This window comes from Camelina sativa, chromosome 5, assembly GCF_000633955.1.
Source record: "Camelina sativa cultivar DH55 chromosome 5, Cs, whole genome shotgun sequence".
Taxonomy (NCBI): Eukaryota; Viridiplantae; Streptophyta; class Magnoliopsida; order Brassicales; family Brassicaceae; genus Camelina; species Camelina sativa.
The window spans coordinates 27251618-27263217 of NC_025689.1; the positions used below are offsets into that span (position 1 = coordinate 27251618).

The 11600-nt window shown below is 38.2% G+C and overlaps 2 long non-coding RNA genes across 2 annotated transcripts; both read right to left on the reverse strand.

The window, feature by feature from the left end:
- Nucleotides 4246-4849, reverse strand: LOC109133118. Its single transcript, XR_002038206.1, has 2 exons — nt 4793-4849; nt 4246-4654 (listed from the first exon to the last, which is right to left on the reverse strand). It is a non-coding gene; the product is annotated as an uncharacterized LOC109133118 (long non-coding RNA).
- On the reverse strand, nt 5434-6037 carry LOC109133119. Its single transcript, XR_002038207.1, has 2 exons — nt 5981-6037; nt 5434-5842 (listed from the first exon to the last, which is right to left on the reverse strand). It is a non-coding gene; the product is annotated as an uncharacterized LOC109133119 (long non-coding RNA).

Genomic DNA, 11600 nt, shown 5'->3' on the forward strand with positions numbered 1-11600 from the left:
TTGGAATCTCTGAAATCTCCATTGTCATCTCATTAGTCAATATTAAAGCATAAATAAGGTGAATTCTTACCTTGGGTGTATTGATCAGTGGCATGTGGACTCTCTTCAGGCCAAGACATTCTTCTTACATCTCCTTTCCTCTCCCTTTTCTCACTTCCAAAGAGTTGATTTCTCTCAAATTGTTTTTTTTTTTCTGAATCAAAGGTGTAAGCGAATACCGGGGTCATCGGTAATTTACCTACCTCTCGCTTCCAAGCTTTGTGTGATCATTTGACTCAAGAGTAGAATAAAGAGGTCACAGGTAATTTACCTACCTCTCTAAACTGATCAAAATCATCTCATCTTTTCCTTTTTTTTTTTTAAGCACTGAAGGGAAGAGAGAGGGGAGACATACTTTGAAAAATTGCACTGTCTTGTATGGCCTGAAGAATAGCTCTAGTCCACTGATTTCCAACCCCAAACCCAAAGTAAGAGATTAAGTCCGGTTAAACTCCTGATAAAAGTTGAGACAACGTTGGTTTAACCAGATATCCTTTAAATAAGGGCTTTCGGGATTGTTGATACAGCTCATAGTCGTTTCCACACTTCAGTTCTGAGCTCAAGCTTAGTCAAGAATCATTAGAGTGTTAGCCAAAGAACAAAAACCATTAGTTAGAGATCATAATTCCAAACAGAAAATTTTGAAAAATTTGACTCAATAAAAACAAAACTACGTTTTAACACAAGTTAGTAGTTAGTACTAACCTCCCCCAGACTTAAACAACACTGTCCCCAGTGTTATCAAGCAAGNCCTCACCATTGCATACATTCACCATCATCCATCACACCAATTAAAATACTTGTTCCAACATTCCTTACTCAAATCTCACAATCCTCTGGAATCTCTAGTCTCACCATTGTCATCTCATTACATAAGCAAGTACAGGTGAGTTCTTACCTTGGTGCAGTGGCATATGGACTGTCTTCAGGCCAAGACATTCTTCTTACATCTCCTTTCCTCTCCCTTTTCTCACTTCCAAAGAGTTGATTTCTCTCAAATTGTTTTTTTTTTTCTGAATCAAAGGTGTAAGCGAATACCGGGGTCATCGGTAATTTACCTACCTCTCGCTTCCAAGCTTTGTGTGATCATTTGACTCAAGAGTAGAATAAAGAGGTCACAGGTAATTTACCTACCTCTCTAAACTGATCAAAATCATCTCATCTTTTCCTTTTTTTTTTTTAAGCACTGAAGGGAAGAGAGAGGGGAGACATACTTTGAAAAATTGCACTGTCTTGTATGGCCTGAAGAATAGCTCTAGTCCACTGATTTCCAACCCCAAACCCAAAGTAAGAGATTAAGTCCGGTTAAACTCCTGATAAAAGTTGAGACAACGTTGGTTTAACCAGATATCCTTTAAATAAGGGCTTTCGGGATTGTTGATACAGCTCATAGTCGTTTCCACACTTCAGTTCTGAGCTCAAGCTTAGTCAAGAATCATTAGAGTGTTAGCCAAAGAACAAAAACCATTAGTTAGAGATCATAATTCCAAACAGAAAATTTTGAAAAATTTGACTCAATAAAAACAAAACTACGTTTTAACACAAGTTAGTAGTTAGTACTAACCTCCCCCAGACTTAAACAACACTGTCCCCAGTGTTATCAAGCAAGGGAAAAGGAAAGAAACAAAAATGTGTTGAAAAATTGTAATGAAAAGATGAACGTGTCTCATTTACCCATCGGTGTCGACCGACACCATTGCAGTGTCGATCGACACCCTCGGCGAATGGTGAATTCTTGGCCGAAACTCCTTGTTAGTTGCAGNCAAGTACAGGTGAGTTCTTACCTTGGTGCAGTGGCATATGGACTGTCTTCAGGCCAAGACATTCTTCTTACATCTCCTTTCCTCTCCCTTTTCTCACTTCCAAAGAGTTGATTTCTCTCAAATTGTTTTTTTTTTTCTGAATCAAAGGTGTAAGCGAATACCGGGGTCATCGGTAATTTACCTACCTCTCGCTTCCAAGCTTTGTGTGATCATTTGACTCAAGAGTAGAATAAAGAGGTCACAGGTAATTTACCTACCTCTCTAAACTGATCAAAATCATCTCATCTTTTCCTTTTTTTTTTTTAAGCACTGAAGGGAAGAGAGAGGGGAGACATACTTTGAAAAATTGCACTGTCTTGTATGGCCTGAAGAATAGCTCTAGTCCACTGATTTCCAACCCCAAACCCAAAGTAAGAGATTAAGTCCGGTTAAACTCCTGATAAAAGTTGAGACAACGTTGGTTTAACCAGATATCCTTTAAATAAGGGCTTTCGGGATTGTTGATACAGCTCATAGTCGTTTCCACACTTCAGTTCTGAGCTCAAGCTTAGTCAAGAATCATTAGAGTGTTAGCCAAAGAACAAAAACCATTAGTTAGAGATCATAATTCCAAACAGAAAATTTTGAAAAATTTGACTCAATAAAAACAAAACTACGTTTTAACACAAGTTAGTAGTTAGTACTAACCTCCCCCAGACTTAAACAACACTGTCCCCAGTGTTATCAAGCAAGGGAAAAGGAAAGAAACAAAAATGTGTTGAAAAATTGTAATGAAAAGATGAACGTGTCTCATTTACCCATCGGTGTCGACCGACACCATTGCAGTGTCGATCGACACCCTCGGCGAATGGTGAATTCTTGGCCGAAACTCCTTGTTAGTTGCAGTTAATTGTGTTCATGTGTTGTTGGATCAATCTTTTGATGTTAATTCTGTTAAGAAGCACTCAAACACAAACACATGTTAAAAGCAACATGATAGATAGATAGTTCATAAGTTCAAACAAATTTCAAACACCAACTGACTCAATGCAAGAATAAAAATGACTCAATCCTAAAAAGCGAAAAAGATAAAGAAAACCATAATCAGAAGCTAAGCGTCAGCAGGCGTACATAATCATCAACAAAGACGGGAGCAGGTGTTGGGAGGACGCTGAAGGTGACCTGCTCCTGGTAGGACGAATGCAGCCACACTGAGACAAGCGAGTCATGCCATTCCAGATGACACAAAAAGTAGAAACCACATACGTTTGATGAGCTCCCTGGTCCATAGTGGCAGGATCCTGCGGTGGCTCCGGAAACTCAAATGCCGCAGTCCCAGAAGAAGAACCAATCTCAAAACCTCCAGCAGGGTTAGTAGCAGGTGCAGCAGCAGTAGCAGTCCGCGGAGTGCGATGGCGAAGGGAAGGAGGAAAAGCAACATAGTCATCAGCAGAAGGGAGAAAACGTAACTGCTTAGGATCACTACCAATGGTAGTAAGATCAGGTCGCGGAAGGCAAATAAAGTGCTCCCCTGCTTCATCAACAAACCTCCACAATAAACCAGGTTTCAGCCAATGTGTACTCTTCAGATACTTCTCATCCATGAGAACTCTCTTAGTGAAAACGCTGTAACCATCAAAAGGAATTCTCTTGAACTGAAGAATAGTAGTGATAAAGCTCCCTACACTCTCTGTCTTAGTGCCAGTACCCACAAATGGCTTGGTCTGCAGATCAACCAAGTGGCTGGTGAAAATAGCCCCAAAGTTGAGCCTTTATTCTAAGCCTTATCGGAGTATGGGCGGCTCTCAAGTTCCATATTGACAAAGGTATAGAAAATTTCTACAGTCTCCATTCATGGCTCGGCCTTGCTTGCCTCTTTCTCTTTGCCTTCCAGGTATACTCTCTTCTCTTAAAACAATAATCTTCATTACTCGAATAATTAACCAAGAACTTGAACCTATTATTACAAACAGTGGGCAGCAGGGTTTGTGACTTATTGGTACCCGGGCGGTTCAAGAAATAGCCGAGTCAGTTTGGTGCCATGGCATGTGTTCTTAGGGATTTACATATATGCATTGGCCTTGGTGACTGCAACCACAGGGATACTTGAGAAGTTGACATTCCTGCAAGTTAATCAGGTGATAACTCGGTATTCCACAGAGGCAATGTTAGTCAACACAACAGGCGTTCTGATTCTTGTTCTTGGCGGTTTTGTGATACTCGGTGTGGTTACTCCGGTTAATGGCAAGGATCAAGTTCTCACACAATAGAGTGAAACCTCAAAAAGATCTCTTTTAGCATTTTGACCTATCAAAACATTGTTACTTTTAGAGACGAATTGTGATGTAATTGAGTCTTTTTTGAAGTGATTTTACGCCGGTGCTTATCCTATTGTATTACATATTTACAAGCAAAGCATGATAACACATGAAAGCCTCTAAGATAGATTGGCATAGAATCTGAGAAACAAAAAAACAATTGGCATAGAATCTGAGAAAGATTTGTATCAACCTCCATGAGAAGATGGAGAATAAGAAGCCTCACTCATACATCACAGACAAAAGAAAAACATCACCGATACCGATAAAATTTTCCCGGAGAGGCGGATGATGGAATCGCACTCTTCACAGAGTCAAAAAAGTTTCTAAAAACATGTCAAGGCCAAAAAAAAATGACTCCGGTACTCAGTAAAAGAAGCGGATGAGGGAGGCAGTGCCGGTAGTTATTCTATGCGGGGTTGTGACGAGAAGAGCCTGAGCTAGAGGAAAGGGTTGGAGAAGAAAAGCTTTCGCAAAAATGAGCTTTGTTGCTTAGACAAGCAAGTGTTCTTTCTGATATTCTCTCACGATGACAGGGACACTTGTGGGAGGTACCTGAAAAAAGAAAACATGGTCAGTGTTCGATGGTTTGAGCTTCTGAATGAACTGAGAAACTATATTGCATGAGTTCTGTTTAAGGATGCGACTTGAGGACTCTAATGCTATGTTTTTAGAGGCGATGATTAATCTTACCATGCCATAATCTGTGATTATCATGGAAATGTAATCTGAAGGTGTACCATCATATATGTCATTAGAAAAATCACAAAACGGGTTTAGTGGCAGAGAAGAACAGTTTTAACAGAACTTGTAGGCTTCACAACATACAAGCACATGAACACGGGCGGTTTAGGGTTTGTGACTTATTGGTACCCGGGCGGTTCAAGAAATAGCCGAGTCAGTTTGGTGCCATGGCATGTGTTCTTAGGGATTTACATATATGCATTGGCCTTGGTGGCTGCAACCACAGGGATACTTGAGAAGTTGACATTCCTGCAAGTTAATCAGGTGATAACTCGGTATTCCACAGAGGCAATGTTAGTCAACACAACAGGCGTTCTGATTCTTGTTCTTGGCGGTTTTGTGATACTCGGTGTGGTTACTCCGGTTAATGGCAAGGATCAAGTTCTCACACAATAGAGTGAAACCTCAAAAAGATCTCTTTTAGCATTTTGACCTATCAAAACATTGTTACTTTTAGAGACGAATTGTGATGTAATTGAGTCTTTTTTGAAGTGATTTTACGCCGGTGCTTATCCTATTGTATTACATATTTACAAGCAAAGCATGATAACACATGAAAGCCTCTAAGATAGATTGGCATAGAATCTGAGAAACAAAAAAACAATTGGCATAGAATCTGAGAAAGATTTGTATCAACCTCCATGAGAAGATGGAGAATAAGAAGCCTCACTCATACATCACAGACAAAAGAAAAACATCACCGATACCGATAAAATTTTCCCGGAGAGGCGGATGATGGAATCGCACTCTTCACAGAGTCAAAAAAGTTTCTAAAAACATGTCAAGGCCAAAAAAAAATGACTCCGGTACTCAGTAAAAGAAGCGGATGAGGGAGGCAGTGCCGGTAGTTATTCTATGCGGGGTTGTGACGAGAAGAGCCTGAGCTAGAGGAAAGGGTTGGAGAAGAAAAGCTTTCGCAAAAATGAGCTTTGTTGCTTAGACAAGCAAGTGTTCTTTCTGATATTCTCTCACGATGACAGGGACACTTGTGGGAGGTACCTGAAAAAAGAAAACATGGTCAGTGTTCGATGGTTTGAGCTTCTGAATGAACTGAGAAACTATATTGCATGAGTTCTGTTTAAGGATGCGACTTGAGGACTCTAATGCTATGTTTTTAGAGGCGATGATTAATCTTACCATGCCATAATCTGTGATTATCATGGAAATGTAATCTGAAGGTGTACCATCATATATGTCATTAGAAAAATCACAAAACGGGTTTAGTGGCAGAGAAGAACAGTTTTAACAGAACTTGTAGGCTTCACAACATTCAAGCACATGAACACGAAATGCACTTGCAACCATTGCAACACAAGCAGTCCCAACCCTTGAGTAAACTGTTCCGTTAGATAAAACTGATGAGGCGCCCAAAAACACTTTGGTGACTTCGTGCATGATATATGAAATGACATTTATATGAGTGTATGTACAGCTAATGCCTCGTTTGATCAATCTACAAAGCAGTAGCTGCCCTTCAAGCTTTGGACGAGAATCCACTACCAAACTTTGAGACTTGTGTCAAGAACACAAACAGACCCACATCCGTTTAAAGCAACACTTAATGATCAAAGGCATCACTTAAAATTACTCAGAACAAACACAGACCAAAATCATTTCTGCTTCATCATAATCGAATATTAAGAAGATAAATCTACTAAAAGTATGGATCCTATCAGAACACATGAACACCAAGAACCCTAATTTTCTAAAAAAACATCAAATAACCATAAATTGGGATCCGTAATCAAAGAACCCTAATCATAAAACACTAATCGGGATTACAATCTATTGTATTGAGAAACTTACCCTCTGATTTCAATTGACTCAATCTCTTCCGATTGAGTGGACTCCGAATTCAAATCGCCGGCTTCATGTCACGGAGACGATTCAAGCATCACGATGGGACATGGCCGAGTCATTCATTCGCCTCCGTTACGCATCTCCTCCGACAGAAATCTCCTCTTCCTCCAGAACCTTCGACTCCAAATTCTCACCTTTGTCGTTTCGAGTCTTCGATAGCGAGATAAAGAGAGAGAGACGAAAAAAATAAAATTAATCGCAAGCCAATTTTTTTTCCCCTTTTCTATTACTTTTCCTGGCCAACAGCATGTTGACACGTTTCGGTCTCTTAGAACAGAATCGGGGTTTCTATATAAGAGGCTCCCTTGCATTTTTTCTTTTCTTCTGACTAATTTTTTTCCAACAAAACACTAAGAGCTTTCTTATGAACCCCCCAATAAAGAAGGTCTAAACGAGAGAAATAATATACTAGCAGTTCTAGTATTGATATAGATACATATTGATGGAAAGAGCTCTGAATTTTGCGTTTTGAGTTTGCGACTTTCGGCTTTGTAGTAAGTTATATATGTTTCACTCCCGCTTTTATGCTCATGACCCAGAGTGTTGTTGGCTTGCCCTTTTTAATATAAATTTGTTTGCAGATTATGGAGTTGACAAGTATGACGTCGGCGCTGGTTTTGGTCACTTTAGTATTGCTGTTGAGATAGATTCATATATTGATGGGAAGAGCTCTGAATTTCGCGTTTTGAGTTTGCGACTTTCGGCTTTGTAGGTGTTTGTGGACAACATTGAATTTCTCAAGGAACTGGAGTGAGAGGAAGGATGGAGAAAGGAGAAGAGAGGAATCAAATGCATGACAATGGCTTATGAGGGAGACAACAGGGGAGGCCTTTGTTGTGTGTTAGATTTGTTTGGGGTTTGATATAATATCTCTCAGTGCTGAGTATATTGTTTCGAGGTGAATGATTTGTTTTTTTTTTTCAGAATCTAGTGTAGTTGTTTTACAGGATAAAACCCCATGATTGCGTCTTTGTATATTAGTTCCACTTAACACCAATTGCCATTAAATAAGATGATAAGTGGATTGATAAACAAGAAAAAAGCGACATATCCAAACTTGTAAGTAACAATATACTTGCGGACATGTGAAAACATAGAACGTATATGAAACAAATCTAATCATAGAATTTTATTTTATTTTTCCCCCTCCAAATCTATGCGTAGTCGAAGGATCCTCACGCTAGAAGAACACCCACTTTAAAATAATGTAATTCCTTTTTCTTGCGTTAGGAATTAGGATACATGAGGACTGGTTAACAACCGGTTAATCCTGGTTCAATTAGTTTGGTTAATACATGTTAGTATATAAGGAATTGTATTAACGAGATTATGGTTAAGCTTTGTAATACACATTTATTTCATGTTAAGACAGTTTGTTAGAGCTTTAATGGCTCTCCTCTTCTTCTTCTTCTCCATCATGTTCTCCGGTGGATCAGAATATTAATATGGTATTAGAGCTTTGCTCTTAAGCCTTTTGCTTCGATTGATATCATCGGGATCTTTGTAAGAAGTTCAATTGAAAGAGATGAGCTGTTCAATTTCTTTTCTTTGGATTGTGAGAATCCTCATTGCTGCGATTTTAGAGCTGTCGTTGGAGTTTTCTGTGGGTTTTCTATTATTCTTTTCATTTCTCGCTTTTGATTGACCTCATTCGTAGCGAATTCTCAATTTCGTCGTGATTTCTTGAAATTTCTTTATTCTTTCATTGAGAATAGGGTCGTGTATTCCTCCTTCTTCTGTTAACCCAACAAATTCAAATTCGCGTGAGACGGTTGAGTCTTCATGTTTTCAAATGGATCAATATGAGAATCCATACTATTTGAACAGTAATGACCATGTTGGGGTTGTTTTAGTCATGGATCGGCTTACAACAGCTTATGATTTCCCTTCTTAGAGGAGATTTATGTTGATGGCGTTAAATGTGCGCAACAAATTTTGATTCATCAATGGTACGATTACTAAACCTTTGGAAACTCACCATGATTTTGGAACTTGGTCACGCTGCAATGACATAGTGAGTACTTGGTTTATGAACTGAGTAGATAAGAAAATAGGTTAGAGCTTGCTTTACATTTCTACCGCAGAGGATATGTGGAAGAGTATAATTTCTAGGTTCAAGTAAGATGATGCACCTAGGATATTTTCTATTGAACAGAAACTTAGCAAGATTGAGCAAAGGTCTCTTGATGTTACCACTTACTACACGTCTTTGGTTTCTCTGTGGGAAGAACACAAAAATTATGTAGAGCTTCCTGTTTGCACAAAAACTACAGCAGTGTAGTCGTGTAACTAAGTTTCTCATGGATTTGAATGAGAGTTATGAGAAATCTAGGCGTCATATATTGATGTTAAAGCCTATCCCTACTATAGAAGAGGCGTTTAATATGGTTACTCAAGATGAGAGGCAGGAGACTATTAAGCCACTTACTCTGGTTGATAATATAGCTTTTCAATCCTCGGCTCCTGCTTCTTATAATAGAGATGGTACTTATATTGCTGCTTATAATGAGACCTCAAAAGCCTGTCTGTACACATTGTAGACGTTTGGGACATACCATACATAAATGTTATAAGCTTCATGGTTTTTCATTCGGGATATACGACAAACACTGGTGGCTACAAGGGTAATACTATGATACATAATCAGTCTTCTTATAACCCTCATATGCAGACTAATCAGTTGCAACTTCGTATGCCTCAAAACCAACCAAGAATGCCGATGGTTCCTTATTATCCTATTCAGAAGGCGAATGATGTTGCTAATGTTTGTGCAAAACAAGCACCATATTCCACTACGATTGGTTCTTATCATTATGCAGCTCCTCATGACTTGGTTCCTCCACCTGTCTTTGTTGTGCCTTCTTCTAGGCTTGATGGTAATACTCTCAATACTCCACTCTTTAGACCACAACAGTTATAACAGATTCTACCATAATACAACACTCAACTACAAGCTCGAGAGCCTGTGACTACTTCTAATACTGCAAATGTTACTGAACATGGTCTCATGGCTCAAGCCTCTACTTCTGATACTATACTTTTTCCTTCCACTAGCCTTCGATATGATAATCATATTCTTACTTTTAAGAAACATGCTCTTTCTTCTCTTCAAAAGTTTATAGGACCTAATGATTGGATTATTGATAGTGGTGCGTCTAGTCATGTTTGTTCTGATTTAGCGATGTTTAGAGAATTAGTTCGTGTTTCTAGTGTTACAGTGACTTTACCGAATGGTACTCGGGTTCCTATCACACACACAGGCACCATATGCATTACACAAACATTGATATTGCATAATGTTTTGCATGTTCCTGATTTCAAGTTTAGTCTGATTAGTATTAGTTTTTTGGCTCAAAGTTTATTTTGTTCTGCTCATGTCTTTCCAAACTGTTGTCTTATTCAGTAACTTTCTCAGGGCTTGATGATTGGGAGGGGTACACTCATCAATAATCTCTATATTCTTGAGACAAAACCAATGACCCACTCACCATCTTTTCCTGCTGTTTGTTCTTTTTCTGCTTCTGTATTGGCTGATAGATTTATGTGGCATCAGCGACTTTGACATCAATCACCTGCAGTTTTAAAAGTCTAGTTAGTGTAATTCCTTCTCTTAAGTCCGTAGTTCTGAATGCTTCTCAATATCAAATATGTCCTTTAGCCAAACAGAAATGCTTATAGCTTATGTTTCTCATAATAATCTTGCTTCTAAACCATTTGATCTAGTCCATTTGGATACTTGGGGTCCTTTTGGTACATCGTCTGGTAGAAGGTTTTCGGTATTTCTTCATTTTGGTGATGATTGCACTCGTGTAACCTGGCTTAATATGTTAAGAAATAAAGCGATGTTTCTACAGTCTTTCCTACTTTTCTTAAAATGATTTCTACTCAATGTGATTCAAAAATTAAGCCATTAGATCTTATTATGCACTGAGTTAGCCTTCACATATATTATTAAAGAACATGGCATGTTACATCAATTTTCATGTTCTTACACACCTCAACAAAATTCAGTTGTAGAACGTAAACATAACACTTATTGAATGTTGCTAGAACATTGTTGTTTTAGTCAAATATTCCCTTGAAGTATTGGAGTGATTGCGTGTTGACTTCAGTTTTCTTGCTTATGTTTTGCATCAATTCCTTCACATGATAGGCATCAATCACCTGCAGTTTTAAAAGTCTTAGTGTAATTCCTTCTCTTAAGTCTGTAGTTCCGAATGCTTCTCAATATCAAATATGTCCTTTAGCCAAACAGAAATCCTTAGCTTATGTTTCTCATAATAATCTTGCTTCTAAACCATTTGATCTAGTCCATTTGGATATTTGGGGTCCTTTTGGTACATCGTTTGTAGAAGGTTTTCGGTATTTCTTCATTTTGGTGATGATTGCACTCGTGTAACCTGGCTTTATATGTTAAGAAATAAAGTGATGTTTCTACAGTCTTTCCTACTTTTCTTAAAATCATTTCTACTCAATATGATTCAAAATTAAGCCATTAGATCTTATAATGCACTGAGTTAGCCTTCACATAATTTATTAAAGAAAAGGGCATGTTACATCAATTTTCATGTTCTTACACACTTCAACAAAATTCAGTTGTAGAACGTAAACATCAACACTTATTGAATGTTGCTAGAACATTGTTGTTTCAGTCAAATATTCCCTTGAAGTATTGGAGTGATTGCGTGTTGACTTCAGTTTTCTTGCTTATGTTTTGCATCAACTCCTTCACATGATAGGCACAAGTTTTGTCCTAGATCAAAACCTTGTATTTTCCTTGGTTATCCATCAATTTATAAAGGGTATAAACTTCTAGACTTAGAGTCTCATTCTATATCAATTTCTCCTAATGTCATTTTTCATGAAAATATTTTCCCTTTTAAAACATCATAATTGT